Source organism: Myxocyprinus asiaticus, chromosome 19 (assembly GCF_019703515.2).
Source record: "Myxocyprinus asiaticus isolate MX2 ecotype Aquarium Trade chromosome 19, UBuf_Myxa_2, whole genome shotgun sequence".
Lineage (NCBI taxonomy): Eukaryota > Metazoa > Chordata > Actinopteri > Cypriniformes > Catostomidae > Myxocyprinus > Myxocyprinus asiaticus.
The window spans coordinates 24259270-24286602 of NC_059362.1; the positions used below are offsets into that span (position 1 = coordinate 24259270).

A 27333-nucleotide genomic window follows, 5' to 3' on the forward strand; every position below is an offset into this window, starting at 1 on the left:
ATTCTGAAAAGACATTCTACATTTCAACTAAAGGACATGCATGGAAAAATATAGAAATGTCCACATTATCATTTTCTAAGCTATGCCTAAATAAAGCACACACAGACTTCTCATTCATAGCACCTCTTTCCCTTGCAGTAGAGCTGCACTATTTGGACAAAACGTCATAATGAGATTATTTTGAAAAATATTGCGATTGCAATATGAACTGCAATATGATAAACAAAAAACTAATGAGTGATTCCTTTTGACCAAAATTTGTTGGGTGATGGGTAATGTTTTGCCCATGTTCTACTGCAAATAAAAAAGGCTACTCTTTGAGGGTTCACACTTAAGCCCTGTTAAAAATAACTAAAGTTGGACCTTTTTCACTTCAGCCAAAAAATAAAAATAAAAAAATAAAACAAAACACTGTCTTTTCGCATTCACATTGTACCCATCTACTGTGTAACTGTTTTTGTCCACTTTGTGATCTCCGGATCTATTCATCCTCATTATTTTTGGAACCGAGTCAACTTGAATGTTATGTTATTGAAATAATACATTTATTATTATTATACAATAGTTATATCTTTCTGTAATATTATGTGGTATTACTGTAAAAAAATCTGAACTTGCATAGGGTATTGCTTTGTTATGGTTCAGTTAAACCAATCAGTTCTACACCATCAAGCTAAGAGTTTCTGTTTGTAGCGGTGTTCACATTTACAACAGCTGTATATTGTGCTCCTCATTTTAACACCTCCTCTGTCCACAAATACCCGGTGCCATGGGGTGTGTTATTTACTTACAGCGGGCAAACATATTTGGAATTAGGCAAAAGTGAAATTAATGTGAAATTAACTCTGAGCATGAGATGGAGTTGTAGAGTACAAAACTGCTCTGGAAATACTGTAATAATGCACTAACACATTACAGACAGGACAGAGCAGCGCACATAAACTTGCGAGCAGCGCAAACGATTTATTTATTTAAATAGCTGCCCTATGCAGTTTAATATTGCGATTTTATTTTATTTGGATTAATTGTGCAGCCCTACCTTACAGCAATCCGAAAAACTATTAGCAATATCAGTCCCAGTGCTGTCTTATCAAGATAATGACCTGTTAGGGGCTGCTATACGTTTTCTTTCAAGTCTCTCATCATTGGAATGGCTGGGTCTTGGACTCATTGACCCCTGCCACTTAAACCTGCTGACTGTAAGTTAAGGTCACAGCTATTGACTGCAGCACACAGCTATAGGCACATAAATCTGTCCATGCCTAACGGGGCAGACTAGTTCCTTTATCAGCTATATGATCAATCAAGCTTGACTCTGACCAGAGCCATTTATTTATCAATTCATTCTTATTCAACATCAGTTTTATATGGAATAGAACATTCTAAGCTTTTGAGGTCTGTGGTTATGACCATTTTGCTCTCAGTTTAAGAAACTGTAATTGTGTCCTGTGTACACCCATGTGAAGCTTCTCACCTCAGGCAAGGCAAAGCAGTATTCCATTCGTCAAACTCAACTACAGTATATGACTGAGAATTCTGAAATACCATGTTTAATTTTTTCCAATCCGCAAGTATGCAGAACAGGGTGAAACATAATTTCCTTCGACCTCAAGCTGTTCCTTGCGCCGTTGTTCACCAGTGAAACATTTGGCAAAATAATGTCAAATGTGGTGTTTTTTGTGTATGCGCATTTGTGTATGGTTGATAAACTTTGCTGTAATGTTTTGTTGTAGTAAATGATGTACTGTTGTTATGATTCACTGTTACTAGAGTTAACACACCGCCAAAAAAAAAAAAAAAAAAAAAAAAAAAATTCTGTAAGAGATATAAAAGAAAAACAGAACAAAGAAAAAGCTGACATGTTCTGCAAGCCACACTGCTGGAGATCAACCAATAGGAGGTTCCTGCTACTTAGCGTAAAGCCACCACCAGTGCACAGTGTTGATTTGATAAAGACACGACCGATTTACTGTACGTTCGAGACAGGAAGTGGTCACGCCGCCCCTGCTGCTCCACGCCCACCTCTTACCCCTCCTCCTCACCACCTGTGCGAGTCTCACAGGATGCACACACACTTACACACCTCCAGCTGCACAAAGAGTAAAACCACATATCATACTTGTTTTTATTCATTCACACCCCAGTGCCCCACAAATAATTTATTTAATCCAGAGACCGTAGAGTTTCTCTCAGACAATATAATAATATAATATGTTGGTTTGCGAACTATTCTCAAGGATACTACATGTTAACAATCCACGTTGATGCATACTTATGTCATAATGTGGAACTAAATAAATTACGTAATTAATTACAAACACATTAAAGGACAAATCATGTGTGACCACAAACTTATTTTCACTTCTATTGTTTTCTATATGTTAAAATTAGTTTCAGTCAATTGAAGTTTTTTTTAAATCGCAATTAATCGCATACATTTTCATAGTTAATTGCGATTAATCACAAATTTTGAAAGTGATGAAATTTGACTCTAAATAAACTTATTTTCCTGTCCAAATGCATTTATCTTCATTCTTAGGAAACAAAACCAAACAATATGTAACAATATAATGCTTTATTTTTTATTTTATTTTATCCCCTTTTCTCCCAATTTGGCATGCCCAATTCCCACTACTTAGTAGGTCCTCGTGGTGGCGCGGTTACTCACATCAACCAGGGTGGCGGAGGACAAGTCTCAGTTGCCTCCGCTTCTGAGACAGTCAATCCGCGCATCTTATCATGTGGCTCGCTGTGCATGACACCACGGAGACTCACAGCATGTGGAGGCTCATGCTACTCTCCACGATCCACTCACTTACCACATGCCCCATTGAGAGCGAGAACCCCTAATCGTGACCACGAGGAGGTTACCCCATTTGAATCTACCCTCCCTAGCAACCGTGCCAATTTGGTTGCTTAGGAGACCTGGCTGGAGTTACTCAGCACTCCCTGGATTCGAACTCACGACTCCAGGGGTGGTAGTCAATATCAATACTCGCTACTCAGGAGCTACTCAAGCCCCAATATAATGCTTTATTAACAAATTCCAAACAAAGCCTCCCACAGTATAAAGATAGAAATGCACTAAAATAATACCAATTCAAGTAACATTAAATGTTTCCCAAAGTATAAGTGGGAGTTTGGCTAATTGAAAGAACTAGTCCACACTTTGGTTGCTTATTCATTGAAATGGGTATTAAATCTCTTAAACTCTCATCCTCCACAATGTTAATCTGCCTGTAGACTGTGGCTAACCGCTTTGTTACAGCAATTGTGAAGCCGCGTTCATGATTCGAGTCAGGACGTCAGTGCCAATGTCAAGCACCTCTTTGAACTCCACATGAAAAGTGCTTGCAGACAAAAACATCTCATTCTGCGTTTTGGTGATAGTTAAGACTTGGCGTGATCCTGTGGTAATTAAAATGTTCCTTACTTAGGCTGAAATATACTTGATTTCTGTCACAAGTTTCATCTAGGCTTGTTTTGTACAACAAATAACGTTAAGAGCTCCTTTTCCTATCACTTGACACTGAATCATTGCTGTGTGTTTGTGGTGTGTGCATCAGTGTAATGACTCCGGGTGGACACATCGCAAAGGTTCCGCCCTTCCAACCAGCGTTTATGCTAGTTTATGCTGTATTAACAGTAAATGCGTTACTCATGATTAAGAAATTTTAACGTGTTAAATTTTTTTAAATAATCGCATATGTTTAGGTTAATTTTGACAGCTCTAGTTAAAATATTTTCCCCTATGCCATTTTTATATGCAGAGTTAACTACAAGGTTAATTTCCCTGAAAAGTGTAAACACTAGGGCATCTAGGAAAATAATTAGTGAGATGGGGAAATCGTACAAAAATAGTACAAGAAACCGGATGACTGTGTTTGGTACGAAAACATTTTACTTTTACCCACACAGAAAAAAAGAAACCAAACAAACAAACAATGTCATTACGATTTTTCCTAAGTTTAACCCCTAACTCAAACCTAAACTTATAAGCATAAAGACTAACCCCAAACGCAATCCTAACCATGATTTTAATAGGAAAAAACTTTTCTGTACCACAGAAGAAAACAAGAGTTTGGAAAGAGAGGAGGGAAGCATATTGCAGGTTACTGATATACAGTACATCATCATTTGTATTGCAAAAAATAAATATGAAATCAATAATCAAATTTGTTTACTAATGTTAACTTAAAGTGTTGGACAGGAGGCTAGCTAAAATTTGATACCTGTTTTTTATCGATTTGAAATAATTTTTGTTGACTCGTTGTTCTCTATGGGAATAAAATCTTGCTATTCCATCATCTTGTACCAGTTGTCACGAGACTAGGGTGACCAGAAGACAATGACCAAAAATCATGACATATTAAAAGTATAAAAATAATTATTGAAAAAGTATAAAAAAAATTATCTAAATCTTTATACTGTTTACAAATGTTGGCTAGAATAAACAAATTAAAATAAACGTCAAAATTATAATTTTTTAATTAAGACATGATGCATGTTACAGTTACATAACTAAATAAAAATATTTAATTGACGTCACTAGGCTCGTTCAAGGATGTGTGGATTTTGCAACGAGGGACAAAAGTCTTCAGTTCAAATTTCTCCATTGAAATCATATTGCGTGAATGAGCGATTCTTTCGTCACTCTCCGATGTTTTCTCACGACAGAAAAAAAAGCACGAAGTGCGGCCATGTTAATTTAAAACACTTATTTAAAGTAATCAAACTATATTGAAGACTACTTATTGGGACAAAAGGCAGGACGTACCAACTGTTTCTCCGCTGGGATGTGGGGCATGGCTTGAAAAATCAGAACTGTCCCGGTTTAATTGGGACGTCAGGTCACCCTACATGAGACTTTGTTGACGTTCTCTGAATCATTGGCTCAACCCAATGGCGTGAATTTAAGGTGGAACTATTCGTCTGGACCAATGGAAGACAGTGGTAGTGTTTGGGAAACCAAAGAAAACAAATCAATATTTCTGCAATTTCTTTTGTGCGATTGTGGAATATTTGGAGTATTTCAATTCCCTTACAGACCTGTTCACACACAAAAAAATTTATGTATGCGGTAAAACTTAAAAAGCGTGATGCAAACCGTACAACTACAGCGGTTAATGCATCCATCACTCTTCTAAAGTGTTAAACACTGCTGACTTGTTTGCACTGACCTCACCATTTATTGATGATTATTCATAAAAGCAGGGGTGGGTTTATGATTTCTGAGGCCCCAAGCAACCACCCCATATCTAAAAATTTTGCTTAAAAAAATTACACAAAAATGATTTTAAATCATAATTTTAAATTCATCCTATTCATCCTATCAGTCGTTGTAGTACAAGTACATTCAAAATGTTTAATGAAACAAAAATCTAGCTAAAGATAATTAATGCATATTTTCCAGCTTTTCACAATAAAGTGATATAAAAAACTATATTTACCTACATATATTTTTACAAAACACTTCTTTTTTTTAATGAACAGGGTGTGCAAAACCTCCTCCTTCACTCAATAACATTTTGCAATTCAGTTTTTATTTATTATTATTATAACCCACCAATTATTTATTGTTGTCCAATTTGTCATTATAACATGATACAGTATTACTATTATTACTTTGAGGATTTGTTGTATGCAATACTAATATATTCCTACTTTCACCTGGAGCTTATATTCTGATGCTGCAGTGTATTGTTCACCATGCTGCAAAAGGCTGTAATTTTTGAAAGCATCGTAGGCAACATTCGTAACAGTATATTAACAATAAACATACAAGGCATGGTGGCCCCTCAGAACACTAGAGGGGGAAAAAAACATTGTGGTTTATCAATCACTGAAACTTTGCTTGGTGCAGAACAATCTGGAATAATGTTAAAAATTGTAAAAGTCACCTCTTTGCAACCTGAACTTGTTCAGAATGTTAAATCTTTGCGACACCTGCACTAAAAACAATCTAGACGTAGCGCAACAAATAAAACAGAACGCAGGTGTCTTGACATGCGTTTTTGAAACCTGAAGTTCTTATTAACTTGACAAAGTGTCTAAAAATGTGCCAGTCCTCTGTGAGACATTGAAGAAACAGTGAGACGTAGTGCAGCAGTCGAGGAAGTTCGTCCAGCGCATGTTTACATAGATGCACGCAAAAACTCGTTCAGAATGAATGGCCTCTCATCCGTCCACGCGTATCTGTGAGTGAGAGCACGTGGTCAAAAGAAGTTCGGAAGACCTGTATATTTCTTCATAAGTTACAAACTTGAACCCAAAGTCCTACTTAAAAAACTGACCTGAACCTGGCGGCTTCTAACGTGAACTGCTCTGAGAGCGCTGAAAAAAGTGTATTCGCGCGTGTACCCATAACAACATGTCACCCCCCCAAGCAGTTTTTGCGGAACTTTCCTACGGGGCGGTGGGCCCCCCTGACGTCTAGGGCCCCACACAATTGCATGCTTTGTGTGGTGGTTAAAACCGCTACTGCATACAAGCAAACATCATCCACAGATGTTTCTAATAGGCTGTGGTGTAAAACATCCTCCACACACACAATGGGGATGTTTTGTTCTTCTGTGAATGTTTCTGATGTGCAAAGCAATACAAATAAATCCATCTGGGAGGAATTCTGACCTTTGCCAGAGCCAGCATTGCACTCTGCCTGCTGAGTCGGTCTGGCAAATGGAAAACAACACAGTGCACAGGGGTTACCCCTGCTGCCCTCCCTCTGTTTCTTGCCCTCATTCCATCTCCGATTCTCTTTCGCTTGCTGTCTTTCTCTAAGACAATGATCTCACCACTTACCAGGAATTCGCTGATTGTTTTAAATACCTTCTACTCCTGTGGACTCAAGTCACTTTTTCCCAATGACTAAGAGCAGAAAAAAGAAGGAAAAATGGTAAAGGGGGAAAGAAAAAGACCTTGGCAGGAAGTGTCGTGCTTAATATGTCGAATGCCTGAGACAGAGTTCATTCAGGCTCTCACCAACATTGTTTTAAATTACTGCTGGCCCATACAGCACAGACCCCATGCAATTCAATACACACACACACACACACACACACACACACACACACACACACACACAGAGAGAGAGAGAGAGAGAGAGAGAGAGATAGAGAGAGAGAGAGAGAGAGAGAGAGGCATTCACATTTTTTTTGCAAGTTATTTTTGAATGCAAATCTAAAGAATCTGTAAATTAAACAAGTTGCAGGTACAGGAATGGAGGGAACTGACTCCTTTGCTTTTTTCAGTCTGACTCAAAACCATTCCTCTGCTGATGAGTGTGGAGACTTTGACTGTGGTATGTTTAGCTGAGATTAGTCTCAATAGAGCATCCAATGATGCACTTATAGAGGAAAGAAAAACATTACACCTGTATAAATCTTACGTCTGCTGGCACAGACACACAGATGGGGTACTTCTCAAAGTTTGAATAATTCAGACAAAATGTTTTAGGGGGGGTGGGGGGGCTTGGGAATCTGGCAAGAAACATTTACAGCAACATTTTCACATTTTCCCTAGAATACTTTATTTTTCATATATGCTTAAATATGCAGGCAAGTTTTCAACACCATTCAAGTCATCCTGACAGATGGGGAAAAGAATCAACAAAACACATTTTCCAGGCTGGTCGACATTAGTGTGCATGTTCTTTGGTAAGTGTGGTGTGTTAGTTATATTTAGGCTGAGCATCAATATTGACACGGCACACTGAATATGACTCATCCGTACCGACACAGGCCAGTGACACCCCTGCCCACCCTCGCCAGTTTCCTTAGTCCTATTGTGGTGCAAAATCATGCTTCTTTGTGTGTAAGTGTGTGGGTAAGGTTTCCCTGCATTCTGTGGACCAACCAATAGCCTCTACGATGAAAACAGCTTAATAAACATATTAATTGTCTTAATACAAATATAAAAATTCAAATAGGTTTCTGTGAGAATAAGGTTTAGGGGTTGGGATTAGGTGATAGAAAATATCATTAGCTCAGTATAAAAACAATAGAAGCCTACAGAAGGTCCTAACCATGAAAAAAAAAAAAAAAAAAAAAAAAGTGTTGGTTTAGCTAAAAATATTATACATAAATATATTTATTTAGCAATAGTTTGTGGACAAATTTGTCCCAATAAGTAAGCAAAATCTGACAAAATCCCCCCTTTTTGTCAAAATATTTGAGGACGTACTCAATTGGAAAATTGATTCATAAATAAAACAAATTTTATTTATAAAATTGATTAATACATAAAATATATATTTTTAAATTTTTTTACAAATAAATCGTTTTATTTAGAAAACCGAATTATAAATATCAAATATTTTATATTGAAAACTGATTTATAAATAAAATTAATATTTTTTATTTAGAAAATCAATTTATAAAATCAAATAAAAAAACAATATTTAGAAAATCGATATATATACACCGATCAGCCACAACATTAAAACCACCTGCCTAATATTATGTAGGTCCCCCTCGTGCCGCCAAAACAGTGCCAACCCACATCTCAAAATAGCATTCTGAGGTGCTATTCTTTTCACCACAATTGTACAGAGAGGTTATCTGAGTTACCGTAGACTTTGTCAGTTCGAACCAGTTTGGCCATTCTCTGTTGACCTCTCTCATCAACAAGGCGTTTCTGTCCACAGAACTGCCAATCACTGGAGGTTTTTTGTTTTTGTCACCATTTGGAGTATCCCAGGAGATCAGCAGTTACAGAAATGCTCAAACCAGCCCATCTGGCACCAACAATTATCCATGCTATTATCTAATCAGCCAATCGTGTGGCAGCAGTGCAGTGCATAAAATCATGCAGATATGGGTCAGGAGCTTCAATTAATGTTCACATCAACCAACAGAATAGGAAAAAAATTGATCTCAGTGATTTGGACCATGGCATGATTGTTGGAGCCAGATGGGCTGGTTTGAGTATTTCTGTAACTGCTGATCTCCTGGGATTTTCACACACAACAGTCTCTAGAATTTACTCTAGAGAAACATCCAGTGTGTGGCAGTTCTGTGGACGGAAATTCCTTGTTGATGAGAGAGGTCAACAGAGAACTCAGATAACCGCTACTGTATTAATCGATTTTATATATATATATATATGAATCGATTTTCTAAATAACAAAAATATTTGATTTATAAATTGAGTTTTTTTTACTTTACTTAAATTATATATATTTTTATCCAAAAATGCAAACAGTTTTCTTTTTGGGGGTAGGGTAGTCTAATCTAATTAAAGGGATAGTTCACTCAAAAATGAAAATTCTCTCATCATTTACTCACCCTCATGCCATCCCAAATGTGTATGACTCTCTTTCTTCTGCAGAACACAAACAAAGATTTTTGAAGAATATCTCAGCTCTGTAGGTCCATACAATGCAAGTGAAAGTTGACCAGACCCTATAAGCTCCAAAAATCACATAAAGGCAGCGTAAAAGTAACCCACAAGACTCCATGGTCATCAGAAGTGATATGATAGGTGTGGGTAAGAAACACATTAATATTTAAGTCCTTTTTTACTATAAATCTCAACTTTCACTTTCACATCCTTTCACATTTTGAAAGTGAATGTGGAGATTTATGGTAAAAAAAAAAAAAATGACTTAAATATTAATTTAAATGTAGATTTATGTAAAAATAATAGACATGAGTAAACTGTTTATGTGTGTGTTGCAGTCAACAACTGTGCGTTAGTGCAGTGCAGTTGGTGACAGTGTATGAAATGTCTATGCATGCGGTTATGTATGTATATATACAAGTATATATGTGTGTGTGGAATAGCCCGAGGCTGAGCCTGGCCCACATTTACTACAGCTCTTGGAGTGGCTGTTTTGCAGGCAGTAAGGATACTCCTGCCTGCTTCACTCAGGTCACTGATTGCTTGTGTCGTTTCTGGAGATAGCACGACTGTAATATTTGAAGCTTAAGGCTTCAGAGCAGCCAAGCACTGATAAGCTGGCCTGGAGATTTCAGCAGACAGCAGCACATCACAGAATAAATAATGCTGGAACACTTACATGTGTAAAAAGACTGGGGTGTGTGCTGTCTGTTGGACTGAACTACTTCACCGTTAGTGAGTCAGCAGAGATTGTGCATTGTGCTGGACCTAACTGCTCTATCGAGACAGGACAAATGGAGTTTGCCTCACTTCGGTCAAGCTTCTATTGGTTAAACTCCTACGGCGAGGAGATAAGGAGAGGAAGGAAATGGCGGATACATGGGGAATGTGAGAATGAATGGATAGCAGACTCAGAGTTACATGAATGAGTGTGTGAAACTACTGAAATGACTGTATGGATGTGTAGTGAAGTAGTGAAAGACAGAAAAAGAGAGTAATAGAGGTCTCCAGTTCTACAGGGTTCTCCAGTTGCAGGGCACATGTGACTCAGCAGCTGCAAACATGAATATTCTGACAGGAGTGACAGCTCTAAAATTAACTGTAGAACCCCCCTTACCTTTATACATACATGGGCAGTCTGTATGATCTTCAGACAAAAGAAAGCCAGTCTCGCCAAAAAACTTGCTTATGTATGCACAAAGAATCCAAAACCGGGAGGATGACACTCTTAAACGGTGAAACCAAACTTGGCTTCAATTGAAATTAAGTTGTTTCATAATACCACAGAAGTCAGTATAAACACATGAAACAGAAAACAGAACTCTAGCAAAACCAACAAATAGAGATGATGAGCTGTCATACTGTTCACCATGAAATAGGTTGACCTGAAACTGCATTTTACTCCTGATTGTTTCGAAGACAGGTGAGGTTAGTTTCCATATTTTCTTTACAGAATTTTAATAACTTTGAGGTGAGGTGTAAAAGTAAACACTTAAATATCTATAAAAACTTGCTTACAATGCTCACTGCCACATAGGACTGATGAATGATTAATCGAAATGAAATCAAAATGTGAAAAAAACTAAATAGCTGCGATTTAATTAAACAAAGAAATAGTCTGCACGCGCTGCTTGCTGTGCTTACTGTATGTGTGCAGCCCTGTTCTCTGTAGTGTAGGCCTATTGAACATACTCAAAGCATGTGTTATATTTACAGCCCTCTAGATTCCCTAATTGCACATTTGCATAATTCCAAATATGCTTGGCGCTAAAATGTACTATCCCAATCTAAAGTAACCTCAAAACATTGGGTTTTTGTGGATAGAAGAGTGGATGAGAGCATTAAGGCCTCGATATTCTTCCGGAGAAGAATATATTACAATTCGTTCTTCGTTCAGAGGTAAAAAGAAGTTCCAAATAGTTGAGCAACAGTATACTGTTTGCAAACATTCAGACACCCGCCACACCGCTGTGGGAGGCGTTTAGAAGTATATTTAAATATGAGGACGCTCCGTAATATCCTTAACTAATGTGATATTAAAAGGTGTTATCAATGACTTAATGCCTCATTCTATGAGTAGAATTCACATGATGTCAGTAAAAGAAGCTGTTTTAACCAATTGATGATGATTTAAAGTAATATATATGCAGTAGAAAAAGTTTAATTTGTCTTGTTTACATTTTGAAGTCATGGCGCTAATGCGCCAACATACTAAACGTGGCCATAATATGCGCCGATTACACTCTGTTTTTGTCATTTATGATGACACTGATGCTGCTGCAAAGATCAGTGTATAAAAGTGTTAATGTGCAAAATAAAGACAAAAGAATGATGATAGGTTTACTTTAGGCAGATGTGTAAATGGCTTTCACTGCAGATGGCACATGAGTGAATAGGCACTTGAGAGTATTTGAGTAAACTTGATTCCTTTTGTAGACTAATTTAACAAAACAAAACAAAAATCACATGAAATAGTCTTGGAAAATGTTTTTACATGAACGATCGTACAGACGTAGGTAAATTTGCACCAGCTCGCTAATAACTCTACATTAATAACTCTAGATGTGGCTGTTCTTGTTGACTGATTTTGACTGACTGAACAAGATAAACAGAATAAACTGTCGGGGTGAAGTTAGGTGGAGCTCCAGGTCACACCTACCGATGACATGGACCAATGGCAGTAAGAATGTGTTAAGCAGTCGGTTAGAAGTTTTCCTAAAAGTTCACCCAGGCGAGCTGTTACGAACCACCGAAATGAACGCAAAAACACTTTTTGGCCAGATTTTGTTCTAAATGACATCACACCCGTTCGTTCTTTGATTTCATATGAAGTATGGGTGCTTCTCAATTGGAAGGCTGCAGCCTCGTTAGGCTGGATATCTCGGCTGCCACGTCATCAAGCACCATTGAAGGCCGTCTCAATTGGGAGGACAGCAGCCTTCGTTTGCCATATTTTGGAAGATGCATTGGGTGTATCCTTCGTGGCCTTCAATCACCCACAATCCTTTGCACAAGTCACGTGACCGCGGAGGGGGAAACCTTTATGACGCAGCTTACTTTTTTCTCTCTCCTAGTTTTTATTCGCATTTGCAGCAATGACAATATATACATATATACACACACATATACACACAGGCGGCCAAAAGTTTGGAATAATGTACAGATTATGCTCTTATGGAAAGAGATTGGTACTTTTATTCACCAAAGTGGCATTCAACTGATCAAAATGTATAGTCAGGACATTAATAATATGAAAAATTACTATTACAATTTGAAAAAAAAAATCTTAAACTACTTCAAAGTGTTCTCATAAAAAAATCCTCCACGTTCAGCAATGACAGCTTTGCAGATCCTTGGCATTCTAGCTGTCAGTTTGTCCAGATACTCGGGTAACATTTCACCCCACGCTTCCTGTAGCTCTTGCCATAGATGTGGCTGTCTTGTCGGGCACTTCTCACGCACCTTACAGTCTAGCTGATCCACAAAAGCTCAATGGGGTTAAGATCCATGATACTCTTTTCCAATTATTTGTTGTCCAATGTGTGTTTCTTTGCCCACTCTAACCTTTTCTTTTTGTTTTTCTGTTTCAAAAGTGGCTTTTCTTTGCAATTCTTCCCATAAGGCCTGCACCCCTGAGTCTTCTCTTCACTGTTGTACATGAATCTGGTGTTGAGCGGGTAGAATTCAACGAAGCTGTCAGCTGAGGACATGTGAGGCGTCTATTTCTCAAACTAGAGTCTCTGATTTACTTACCCTCTTGTTTAGTTGTTTATCTGGCCTTCCACATCTCTTTCTGTCCTAGTTAGAGCCACTTGTCCTTTGTCTTTGAAGACTATAGTGTTGAAGCCTTTCTTTTTGCCATTTTTAACCTAATATTGACCTTAAGACATGCCAGTCTATTGCATACTATGGCAACTCAAAAACAAACACAAAGACAAAGTTAAGCTTCATTTAACGAATCAAATAGCTTTCAGCAGTGTTTGATATAATGGCAAGTGATTTTCTAGTACCAAATTAGCAACTTAGCATGATTACTCAAGGATAAGGTGTTAGAGTGATGGCTGCTGGAAATAGGGTCTGTCTAGATTTGATCAAAAATGACTTCTTTAAAATAGTGATGATGCTGTTTTTTTACATCTGTAATGTCCTGACTATACTTTGTGATCAGTTGAATGCCACTTTGGTGAATTAAAGTACCAATTTCCTTTTGAAACAGCTAAATCTCTACATTATTCCAAACTTTTGGCTGCCAGTGTGTGTGTGTGTGTGTATGTATATATATATAGTTGTATTGTCTAAAGTAGTTTAGACAATACAACAAATCAGAAATACAAAGCACAAAATAAATTAATAAAATTAATAAAATGGCAATTACATGAATTTTAAATGCTTTAAAAGTTTTATAGTTTTTACAAGTCTAGGGTTCCATTTTTTTCATATTTGAAAGTTAAAATATAAATTCTAAGATCAGTGTTGCAAAATGTATTATATAAAGGCTTTTTTTTTTGGTGACTCTAGCTTTGTGAATAAAACATTTTGTTAAAATAATTAAGGAATTAAGGACATATTTCTCGTTTTCTGAAGTATATGGGTTTTCTAAACAAAATAAAATATCACATGGTTCTAAGCTTATGGTTCGCCATGCGCACCTACTAGACCGTCTCATTCTAGCGCTGAATGCTGAGGAGGACTCTAGCCTACAGTCTCAGAAGGACTGGTCTAGAAAGGACACAGCCTTACGAGGCTGCAGCCTTCTGGGAAGCACCATATATTTGGGCCTTTGCTCTGCATTACAAGGCCATTGCCAACTAAATGTCTTCCTTCACTGTTCCGCCAAAACAAAAGCTTCTGCCAACATAAGGTCTTAAGGGTTTAACTGGTCCGCATAGCAATGCAAGTTAAGAAATTACTACATAAATATGGGACTGTTTTATAACAATAATAATAGTTATTATTATTATTGTTAATATTATACCAAAAAATATATTTCCGTAACAATTTCTTAGCTTAATAATAACTTATTATTGGGTTCTGAAAAACAGAGATGAAAAGTGAGCTAAGACCCTTTCACAAAGTGGACAAAAACAGGTACACAGTGAACAGATACAATGTGAAGATTATGTAAATCTTTTTTTTTTCACTATGTTTCATTGTATTTTTATTTTTTTAGTCTGATTCTTTTTAAGAGGACTCAAGTGTGTATACCCTTTCTGGAACATTATTTCTACTGGCAGTAGAGCATGTTTGCCTATGACTTAATTTTGGTCATTTTTTAAAATGTTAATAATCATATAGCAGTTAAAAATCGCAGTATATTTTTCAAAAAAATTGCAATTCGATTTTTTTGTCCAAATCATTCAGCCTACTGCCACAACAATTATACTTTAACATTATTTAAAGGTGCATTCAGTAATTTTTTCCTCAATACATTTTAACTCCTTAAGACATGAATTGTAGTTTTGTAATATATGTAAGAATTCATGACCACTCACTTTAAAATGTAGACTCCAGTCATATCATAAACCTTATAAAAGCTGTTTTAATCTACAAGGAGAGGGTCTGCACATGGGGTCTGTCATGTTAGAATCACATGACCAGCTGACTGTGAATACTAAGTCAAAAGATTACAAAGACAAAAGTTACTGAGTGCACCTTTAATATTAAAGGAATAGTTCACCCCAAAATGAAAATTATCTCATGATTGTCTCACCTTTAAGCTCTTTTTGTAAATACAAGGAAAGTGAATGGATGCCATTAGACTGCTGGCTATTTGATGGTCCAAAAGGCATATTTAGGCAGCATAAAAGTAATCCACACAACTCAATTAATACCTTGCTTCTGGCCAGCGCTGTATTGTTGTTTGAAATGACCTAACTCTCATGTGACGTTCATTCCTCTGTTGTATACAAATCACGTGCTTCTGACTTCTTGCTTGAACGCGCCATTGCGCTTACTTCACTGATGCGTTGACTGGTGGCAGGGTTAATAAAGTTTCAATTATCAATTTATTTTTTACAAAAACTATACATTTATTTCAGAAGAAATTAATTGATAGATTGGAGTCGTGTGGATTACTTTTATGCTGCCTAAATTTGCCTTTTGGACCATCAAACAGCCAGCAGCCTGATGGCACCATTCACTTGCATTGTATGGACAAATAGAGCTGAAATGTGCTTATAAAAATCTTCACTTCGATTCTGCTGAAGAAGGAAAGTCATACACATCTGGGATGGCTTAAAGGTAAGTAAATCATGAGAGGATTTTCATTTTTGGGTGAACCAACCCTTTAAATAATGAACCAACAATGATTATAAAAAAAGTCCAATGATGATTTATTGTCAAGTCTACAGCGTGTTAAACAAAATAAGTCAGTATGTTTACATGCACTTTAAAAGTTCTATTTCAATCGAACATGTAAACACTTTAGTCTGACCGAAATCGTACCTAGATAACGCATTTGTAGCTCAGTTTTGCCCAGACAAAGACAAAGGTGATATGTGACATGTATTTAACACATCCTAAGCTGACGTCCTTCTTTCAAATAATCGATTACGAATTGTGTAATTGTTTATACTTGGACGAACAGAAGAAGACTGTAGGTCAATTACACTCGATTATAACTGTGCATGGAAACGCACTGACTGAGGTGACAAAAACAATGCCAAAGTCATGGGTTTGATTCCCAGGGAAAGCATGGCCTGATAAAATGCTGTGTCTGATAAAAGTCACTATGGATACAAGTGTCTGCCAAACGTGTAAATGTAAATGATTTTTACTTGAGAGTCTCAGAACATTTTGCTGAGTCTAAGAAAGTGATAAGTGAGAGGAACACCAGAATGGGAGAAGTTTACTATGTGTGAAAGAGGCTGTTAGTATCAAAACAGCAGCTGTGTGTTTACTGCTCGTTCTAAAGCTGGAGCCGCCAGGAGGAAGCACCAACACACACACACACACGCACAAACAAACACACACACAAACACACGTCATCCATTAATAACTACACGCATAAATCCCTCAGTTCAACTAAAACAGAACTACCACAGAGAAACAAAGGTTTTAAAAGCAACGATCCAAATTTGAAGTTAATTATGTTAATTCGACAGTCAGCATAACATTCAAAGTGGAATTGTCTTTCTGCATGCTGCTGTAGGGCAGAGAGATTATTGACTGTTATGGAATTCCTGGTGTGGTTTTTACAGGCTTCCACTGAGTCGAACGCTTCCACTATTCCACCCATAAACTTCCTGCTCGTTTGCGCTTGTTGTTTTTAACTGGGGCTCAATTCGGGCCAGATGTGGACCTGTCTGCCAATCTTTTTAATGTATTTGTTTATTTGTGTCTTTAACACTGTTTAAAAGTATTGGATGACAGGATGGGCAGAGAAAGCAAATTTTCAGTCAGGCAGAAAAATTCACTGTAAAACAAAATTCTACTTCAATTTTCTAATTATCTAATGTAGAAAAAGTTGAGATTACTTAAAATTATTATTAAAGTAAACTTCTATGCCATTTAAATCAGAGCAGCTTGAAACATTTACACAGAGAGTTGGTAGTGAAGGTAGAACTTACATGCTTTTGAGCATGCTTAGTTTGATCACTGATGGAGGAAGTAATTTTTGGCAGAATAACACCATGATTTGGACCATGGCATGATGTTGGTACAGATGGGCTGGTTTGAGTATTTCTGTAACTGCTCTCCTGGGATTTTCACACACAACAGTCTCTAGAATTTACTCCGAATGATGCCAAAAACACCCAGAGAGCGGCAGTTCTGTGGACGGAAATGCCTTGTTGATGAGAGAGAGAGAGAGAGAGAGAGAGAGAGAGATCAACAGAGAATGGCCAGACTGGTTTGAACTGACAATGTCTATGGTAACTCAGATAACTGCTCTGTACAATTGTGGTGAAAAGAATATAATCTCAGAATGCCATTCTGAGATGCGGGTTGGCGCTGTCTGGCGGCACGAGGGGGACCTACACAATATTAGGCAGGTGGTTTTATTGTTGTGGCTAATTGGTGTATTTTGACCTTACTAGTTGTCAACATGTATTTTTTTCTGCAAAATAACTGCATAGGATTGTTCTTTTATGTTCTGTGGAAACATTATGAACCTCTGTAAAATGGAAACTACAATTTTTTTGTTGTAAGTCTATAAAGCCAGGCCTCCCACGGACATGGAAAATAAGGACATTTCAGGGAATTAAATTTGTATTTTGACATATCTTTAAGGATGCTATCCAGTAGTCATAAAGTGAAGGAAAGATCCTGAAAATCAATGTATCACAATCTGTGGGAACCTTGTAAGACTTAATATTGTTGCATCTACAGAGCATGCCCACACTGTAAAAAATCCAACTTCCATTTTGTCAGACAGACTCTATTTTAAAGCTGACTGAACTATCAAATGTAGAAAAAGTTGAAATTACTTTTAAAAAAATCAATAAGTTCAACTTTTATGCCTTTCAGTGTGAACTTTAATTTTTAAACAGCAAGAACATACAATGTCAAGTTTTGTCTTGAACTTGCAGGCTTTTGAGCATGCTCAGTTTGATAACAGAGAAAGCCAATTGTGGCAGAATAATTCCATCTGCTTATCATTGCTACTAGTGTGCAATTAATGCTAGTTTGGCTTGATACTTTGACAAGGAATACTGTCTTATTTAATGTAATTTATGTTATGTAAATATTGATTAGCGACATTTTTGTCAGAATGTTGGATTGCTGTATTGACCTTAATAGTTGACAACAATGCACTATTGTGCACTAAATATACTGCATAGGATTGTCTATTTAGTGGATTTTCTGTAGAAACTTTGTGAACGTCTGTGCAGTGAAAACTTCATGTTTACTGTAGTAAGTCAGTTAAAGCTAGGGCTTCAACAGACATGGAAAATTAGGAATAATTAGGCAAATTTAAAATTTGTGATTCTAATTCTTAAGAATATTCTCCAGTAGTCATGATAAGGTCCTGAAAATTCATGGGTCAAAAGATTTGTACACTTTATATTGTTGCATTTGCCACTGAGCATGCCAATTGGAGAAGCAATTTGTGTGGAGGCAATACCCATAATCCCTTGTGCTTGAATTGATTTATGTGTCTTTGGTCAAAACATGGGGACATATGAGTACATGCAACTTATTATTACTTAGAATTAATACAGTAGATGTTTATTCTTTTGGGGTTTTAGTGTTTTAATGTCTTGATGTAAAACATTACCATCAGGGTGATTAGTGCTGACACATGAAATTTAGTGGAAATGAAAAGCTGCTTAAAGAATTGCTTGCTTCAAACTTAAAAATGTAAGCTTGTTGAACTTGGGTGAACATGTAGAATTCACTGTTATTTCTGTGTTTTGGACTTAATTTATTTAGTTAACTGAAAGCACAGACAAACTTAAATTGTTATGATGATACAACTAATTTACCCTTGAGTTGAGAAAACTTAAAGTCTTGAAGCTGGTTGCCTTAATTTTTTTTTTAAGTTTTCTCAACTTTTAATTTTTTTTACAGTGCACTGGAGAAGCATTGTGACTGAAGTACCCACAACCCCTTGCGTTTGAATTTATTTAAGTGTCTTTGGTCAAAGTGTGCTGACTTATGAGGACATGTAAATAATTTGTAAGTAATATGTTTTAAATGAATAGATGTTTTAGCTCTATGTGTGTCTTTATTGATGTTTTGCTGTAAAAAGTTGTTTTGTTGCCATCAGGGTGATTAGTGTTCGCTTTGATGAAGTTTCTTCAGTTATTAATATGACATATCTTCTAAAAGTTTTAAGTAATTGTTACCTACACCACTTTTTAAGTTGGACCAACTACTTGGTACCTTGATGAGGCTGATACATTCTCTTATTTAGAAATGTAGATCTGCTTAATTAAGAATACATACAATACTATGCAAAAGTTTTAGGGACTTGTGAAAAATGTAGCATTGTGAGGACTTCTTAAAAAATAATGGCATGAATAGTTTTCAATTATCAATTAAAAACAGCACCAATTCTCCTAGGTACACCTAAACACAGTTCTTCTATCTGTTTAGACTGTCTAAATTATTTGTCTCTTCTTTTAATCTTAGACTGACTCGATGTTCAGTGAGGGGCTCTGCGGGGGCCATCCCATCTGTTGCAGGGCTACATGTTGTTCTATTCTATTTACAAAATAAATGTTTGGGAGTCTAAAATGTATATTTCCTATTGAAACAGCTTTAGTGTTTCTAATTTGCCTGAACTTGAGTAAACTAAAAAACTAATTTTTTTTGTTTACTCAACTTCAGGCAAATTAGTTGTACCAACTTAACAATTCAAGTTGGATTGTAAGTTCCATGAACTCAATATAATAAGTTCAACAAACTCAAAAATATAATTATTAAGTTCAGTAAACTTGCATAACAGCAGTTCTTGAAAATATATTCTTTATTATATATTATATTCTTAATTTCAACATAAGATCACGTGTCAGCCCCACCAAGATACCAAATAGTTGGTCCAACTTAAAAGGTGGTGTAGGTATTAAATACTTCAAACTAAAGTATTTAACAAGCTTTCCACAGATTTTCATTTTGATTTAGATTATTCTGCCACAAATGGCCTCCTCAGGACTGAGCATCAGTGATCAAACAGAGCATGCTCAAAAGCCTGTAAATTCTATCTTCACTAACAAACTTGACATTGTATCTGTTCACGGTTTAAAAAATTCAGTTTCTCTAACTTAAATGGGATACAAGTTGACTTAATTGATTGCTTCAAGTAATCTCAACTTTTTCTACATTTGATAGTTCAATCAACTTTTAAAATTGAGTTTATCTGACAAAATTGAAGTTGGATTTTTTTTACATTAGTGAGTGATGGGACAAGCTGTTCAAAATGACAAAGTCAAGAAAGATGGGGAAGACTTCATCTTGAGGGAAAGATTCAGGCAGACAATCCCAAAAATCCAAGAGCAAAACAGTCCAAAAAGGTTTTTTTTTCCTGTGGCAACAGCCAGTGAGATTTGCCTTGGCACAAAAACTGATGCGGGTGAACACAGAGAGATTCCCTTGACTGTTCCAGAGTCTGTGTGTTTGAGTGCCACTACAGACAGATTCCGTCACATTCTGCACAGTGACTGATGATGCCAATCACAGCCACCCAAAATGTGAGAACAGAAAAAAAAAAAAAAAAAAAAACCTCTCTCTGGCTCAGCTCTCTTCCTCTCTCTCTTTTCCCTTTTCTCCCTCTCAGAGGCTGGAACTTGGTCAAACATGCCTTAGTGCTGACGTGGGATGGCTATGGGAACATGTTTTCATACCCAAGGCTCTTATTCTCTCTGCAAAGAGCTTTACTGGTGGGCTTATTCAAACAGGCAAGACACAAGAAATGTTAAAACTCTGTGAACACTGTTGATTGTTCTCCATCCTCATATCTATACTAAACTACTATGATGTATGGGTTTTTAAAATACTCTACATTACATTATCCATCATTAGCGAGTAATGAGGTTGATGTAAAATATCCCTGTTTATTTTCCTTCTTTAAAGTTGCTCACTGCCATCAGTAAAGTCAGTAACAATAGGCAAGGTTCTTAAAAAATATTATTGTTCATACATGCAAGTTCATGAATCATCGGCATGAGAATGCATAGGTAAAAAACCTGCAGTTAAAACTGTAACCTGATCTTGAATGGAAAGTATTCAGAAAGTTATAGCTGGTGGTGAAATCACAACTCTGATTTATACTTTCATTTCATTTCAACAATAATTAATCAAATAAAAAGTAATGCAATACATTAATAATAATAATTAAAAAAAGTCAAATATTATTCTCCACTATATTAGGGAATTTGCTGTGACAAATAATAAAGTCATCCATGATGAATCCATCTGATCAGTTGAGAGCAAGAAAGCCAATCCATGAAATGACATGAGCAGAGAGAAAATGCTGAAGGTGGAATATCACTAATGAAGGGGGATATTAATGAAGCTGATAATCGAGCTGCAGTATGCACACACGGGGGTCAGACAGACTCATCTTCCCTCAGATTATGATTTCATCGCGAGTGCTGACAGATGCATTTCTCCACACCTATATTTTTGTTTAAGCAGCCTAGCGTAGGCTACTACAGTAGGCTACCCTTCAGGTAAATTACCTTATTGATTTACCGTAAGCAGTAGACACACAAGACGCATCACACATGTTACATTTGCTAAGGCTCAGTTTATTAAGCCATATGTATAACGGTGATTAGGACTGTTGATCTTGAACGCACGAGAGTGTTAAGAACAATGGCGTCATATTTGCAGCACGAGTTTATGCACGTGTCTTTATACATTCATACTGATCTAGAAACCTAAAATCAAATTAATTTCAAACAAGACAATTAGGCAGGTTTCGCTAACCATGGTTTGCTGTAGGCAAATAAACAGCAGCACAGTTAGAAAGGGGAGGGTGCAAGTGTAAACGGTTTTATAAAGAGACAAGTGTTACAAAGGCGATTTCATTCATAGGCTATTATAGCATTGGGAATTTTAAAATATCAAAAATGCTTTACAATTGAACAAGTCATGTTTTTAAAGCAAAAGAAGAAGAAAAAAAAACCATCCCGGATGGTTCACGAGCGCTGCAGACAAAGGAATGCACGCGCAGCTCAAACTGCTGTATCACCTTATTTCAAAAAGACCTGATAACCTGATTCATTTAGACACTTGTCAACTCACTACTTTAATTAACTGAATCAATTGAGTAATTCTGTGCTGGGGTTCCTGCCCAACATATTTAAATCGATGCGTGACTTTTTTTTGTTTGTCAATGTGTGTGGGTTTACGTATTGTAGACTTTAAGCGGGAATAAATATACGTATTAATGATTGAAACCCTGGGATAAAACCGCCAAGATCGATAAGAAATGAACAATTAAAGTCAAACGTAAAAATCTGTAGCATTTATTACTTACCGATAGGCTAGTTATCAACAAAAACAAAAGGATGAGCATCAAGAACACGCTTATTACAATTACCAATCTCAATAAATTAGTCATCGTTAAACTAGTCATATTCTCCGATGCGGAACTTAACGTGCTAACGCTTAACACCTGCATAATTGAGGGAAAGTTCACTGGTGTTCAAGCATTCCAACACGTTCATTGAAAGGGCGCCATCGTTCCTTTAAATGAGTCTCGGCTGATCGAGACGTTTGCATTGGCTGCTCTGCCAAATAAGGCTCGCTGTCCCTTACACAGCAAATATTCTGCTGATTTTATGGGGATTAATAAGAGTGTGTAAGGTACTGGCTGTTGTGTACATCAGAGATGTGCTGCTCAAAACAAAGAGAGCTTGCTTCCCATTTTTACAACCTACTGCAGTAAGCACATTTTATCTATATCCGTTGGTTCTTTGAAACAGCTATGAGCTAAAAAGCTACCGTACTGCCCCTATTCTCTAAATGACACCCAATAATAATAATAATCATCATAAAAATCAATCAAATGATGGTAGGTTATTCATATTAGTAGCTGCCGCTGCCATTAGAAGTACTACTACTATTGTAATTACTATTCCAATAAAAATAACAGACTTCGATATACATTCATTAGGAAGAAAAAAGGATGGAGGCGGGAATGTACACTGGGGGTCTAGTCGCTGTTATGTCCCCCCCGTCTCGATCGGTCAAGGCCGAGTGCCAACAACTTCTTTTCTTTAGCGAAAACAAGAACCATGCCTGACCCCCTCCCAACGCATCCCGCTACTACCAAACTCACCCTAACGGAACACCGCTCACTATTGTCACTTTTGCACAACAGGATGTGGTAACCATACTTTACCGTTTAAAAGGCAGTGCGTTTTCACACCGACCACAAAATTGAACCAGCTGAAGTAAACCTAAACAACAGGCATGCTGTCTGGTCTCCCCTCTCTCTTTGAAATTTGCCAATATATTTAGACACAAAGCTTCTGAAATTGCCCACTCAGAAGCACACGTTTAGGCTTCGCGTTTCTCTTTATGACAGAACGTCTTTTTTTCCCCCTTTTTTTTTCTTTTTTTTTAAATAGCTCTGATGCAGAAATCACATGTAACACAGAGGACACATTGACCAAAATGGCAATATAATCATGCAACTCACCTTCAGACTTAAGCTTTTTCCTTATGATCCAGCCCGTTTGTCCGTTTACTTATTTTTTTTTTTTCTTTCTTTTTTTTTTTTTTCACATGATGACTTCCTTGCAGACTCCTAAAGCCCCCGGGCTGCAGGGAGATCACGTTTTGTGGTTCACGCTTTATATATTTATTTTCATTTACTATGGAAAAGCACGTTTGCGGTTGTAAAACAGTTGTTTTCCGTCGGCAAATGTGTGTGTGTATGTATATATGTGTGTGGTGATCTATGCAGCGTGCGGCTCCGTCCCCTCTGTTTGTTACACTCGAATGGAACGCCTACTCTCAATCGCTACATTGTTGACATTCGCGAAGTGACGTCACCCTATCCCTCATTCACAACATAGCGCGCGGTGCGCATTGCGTTGCTGCCTCCTGTGGCAATGCACCTTACTCCAAATATGTGCGCAGCCGTGTTTCGTGAATTAGAGTAGCGGGGACGCGCGCGGCGCATAACAGATGATGTGTGTTCTGATTCTGAAGTCAGTTTCACGAGTACAGGCTGATCGTAGTGTCTGTGAGTAGGACTAAAAAGACCCACGCCGTGACTGATTAAGACACAAGACTTATACGTGCATTTTCCAGGCTGGTTGAAATATGTAGTTTAAATTAATGCTTCCATCATTTAGAGCTTAATCGTTTTTTTGGTTGTTGTTGTTGTTTGCTTTTTTTTTTTTTTTTTTACTTTCCTCCATAGTGATTTCGCTGAATTTGTGAGAGCAGTTTTGTAATATCAGTTTATTTTATTCAGACATTTTAGCAAAACACTACATCTTTCATTTTACGTAATATCATAAAAAATTATTAATAATAATTAATAATAATATAAACATATTATTATAATTATTATTAATGATAATAATAATAATTTATTAATAATTGCAATAGATAAATAATAATACTGATAATTTTAAAATATTTATAATTAATGCAGTATTATTTTTAATAATAACATATTCTTTTTATAATAACACATTCAATTTAATTGTATCTTTGCAAAACACTTATTTTTACATTATATAGTGAAGATTTTATTGTAATAAAGGAAAACATAAGATAAATACTCTCAATGCAGCAGCAGCAACAACAATAATACTTACAGCAATAACAATGATTTATTAGTAGTAATTTTTGAAAGAAAAACCCCAATAATATTAATAATATTATTGCTTTTAATATAATAATATTATTGTTAATACTAGTAAATGTATTAATTGTACACAATTTATTTATTTTAAACACTTATAATATAGTTATTATTAAAAATGAAAACATCCAAGTAGCAACTCATAAGCACAGCCTACCTGGGGAACACGGCTCATAATACAATACATCCTATGTTCCAAACCATCCTACATACTGTTTGTACAAGAGAGCTTCAGCTGAAAATATTCTCATTTGTAATGTAGAATCCTTACCCTGGAGCATGCATGTAATTATGAATTATCTAGCTGCCGCAGACAGTTATTTTTTTTCTTTCCTTTTTTATAATTCAAAGCTCGCTGTCTCAGTGTGAGATTCAGTATTCAAGAAATGGTCCAGCAGAGTCATAGTGAAGCTGGATTTAGAAAATAAATAGAAAATAATTAAATAAATAAACAAACTGCATCATCAGCTGTGACTTATACACCAGAGTAATAACAATCAGAGTGAGAGATTTCTGGAATATTGCTTGAAATTATTTGCCGCTCTGCATTATTCTTTAGCTCAGACCATGAAATATGTCTACTTATTTGTCCAGTTACCTCTCACTCTCTTTCTCCACCTCCAAATGACATTCAGTGCTCTTATTTGGATAATCTATAGTAAAAGTTATTTGGGTGATTCTTAAGCAAAATCATTATAACTTAAAGGAATATTCCGGGTTTAATACAAGTTAAGCTTAATCGACAGCATTTGTGACATAGCATTGATTACCACAAAAAATAATTTTGACTTTTGAATTAATAATTTTTTTTTTTTTTTTAAATCGAGGTTAGAGTGAGGCACTTACAATGGAAATGAATGGGGTCCATTTTTTGAGGGTGTAAAGGCAGAAATGTGAAGCGTATAATTTTATGAAAGCACTTACATGAATTCTTCTGTTAAAATTCATGTATTATGTGAGCTGTAAAGTTGTTTATATCATAATTTTTTACATTTTAGGGTTTGTGGATATTACATCATCACCCAGACAAATTTCTTGCATGTGTAAACATCATTGGCAATAACACTCATTCTGATTCTGATTCTAACATCATGTTAACACACATATTGTTTATGTCTTGTGGCTATACTTTTGAAAAAGTGTGTATTTTAATGTTTGCGGATTGGCCCCATTCACTTTCATTGTAAGTGCAAATTTCAAAATTAATTTTTGAAGCAATCAACATTATGCCACAAATGCTGTCGATTGAGCTTAACTTGTACTGAACCCGGAATATCCCTTTTATAATCTCCCATGCTGTTCCCCAACATATGTAAACTTTGGATTTTCCTCTTCTGTCTTTTCTTCAAAGGATCAGAACACTTAAGGTTTTAACTGTGAGCACAAGGAACATTCAGTCAGGAGACCAAATGTACACACTCGGAAGAGCCAAGGAGTTCAAGAGGCATTCCTGCACTCAGTGACCTTTCCCTGTGGTCTTCTCTTAGGGGCCCCACGACGCTGTTTAAATGAGTGAGTGATTTAAGGCAAACCATCATGGTCATGGGAGTTCCAGTTCCCACCAACACTTTGGTGGACAAACAGATAGGTAGACTGATAGAAAAAGAAAACAAGCAAGAGATAAAGCAGATGTTGCAGTTTGGACAGGATACTTTATTTCACTGACTTACCTACAGTTGAGAGAAAGTGCACCAACAAAACGTACCTAACTTCCCGCTGTAATTACCACTTCAACACATTTTTATATTTAAGGCTCAAATGAAGTGCTTGCGGAATGAATTACTCTGATCCCATGTCCTTGAGCAAGACAGTGGGCAAGCTCTGACATGCATATGGATATACAGTATATGGTAGAAAGCACATCTTTATCATCATAGCTTTTATAGTTGATTTTAATTGACTCATATTGAACATTTCCTCATAATTCACCTGCTGCACTGCTTGCATATTAGTTGTAGGAATCATGAAATAACAAATTCATTCATTCATGGTACAATTGATCTTATTTATATGATTATGTACCAAGACTAACATAAAGAAACCTGTACAGTGTGTGTGTGTGTGTATATATATATATATATATATATATATATATATATATATATATATATACACACTGTATACACTGGACACAGACAGACACACACACACACACACACACACACACACACACACACACACACACACACACAGAGATATATGGTCCACCAGCAAAAAAATTAAAATAATAATAAAAAGCATGCATGAAAATTACTTTATTGTTCTGGTTCAAGTTCACTGAGGTTTTAGCGCAATCTCAGACGACATGTCAAATCCCGCATGCTGCCGAAAGGTATGAGTCATAACAGTAAGGACTGGTGTAAAATCAAACCAGGCCCCCTGAACCAGTCGAATGCACAACAGTCGGCCACACTTGATGACTCATTTTGGAGCAGATTATCTGACTTTGCGGTTGCTGCAATGCAACACATCCTTATATTGGCTTGCTAACGTGCGAGGCAAGCCCTGACAAAAGCACAAAGACGTAAACTTGGTCGCATACTCAGAGGCCAGCCAAAATGCAGTTTGCCAAATGCTTTGATTACGTCAATTGCTGCTTCTCCAGCAACAGCCTCAGGGAGCAGGCTAACCGCCATTCACAACACAGACACCACACAGATACTAACAACATCTCAGGTTACCTACAAGACAGGTAACACTTCCCCCCTGAAAATAATGCACAC

The 27333-nt window shown here is 36.6% G+C and overlaps 1 protein-coding gene across 2 annotated transcripts in view; it reads right to left on the reverse strand.

Annotated features, from left to right (window-relative positions):
- The window catches only part of LOC127456698 (transcription regulator protein BACH2-like), a 170555-nt gene extending 146821 nt beyond the window's left edge, over nucleotides 1-23734 (reverse strand). For both annotated transcript variants that reach the window (XM_051725190.1, XM_051725189.1), the window contains exon 1: nucleotides 23432-23734. The gene's annotated coding sequence lies outside the window, so the exon portion shown is untranslated. The remainder of the gene's footprint in view (nucleotides 1-23431) is intronic.
- Between the last annotated feature and the right edge of the window lie 3599 nt (nucleotides 23735-27333).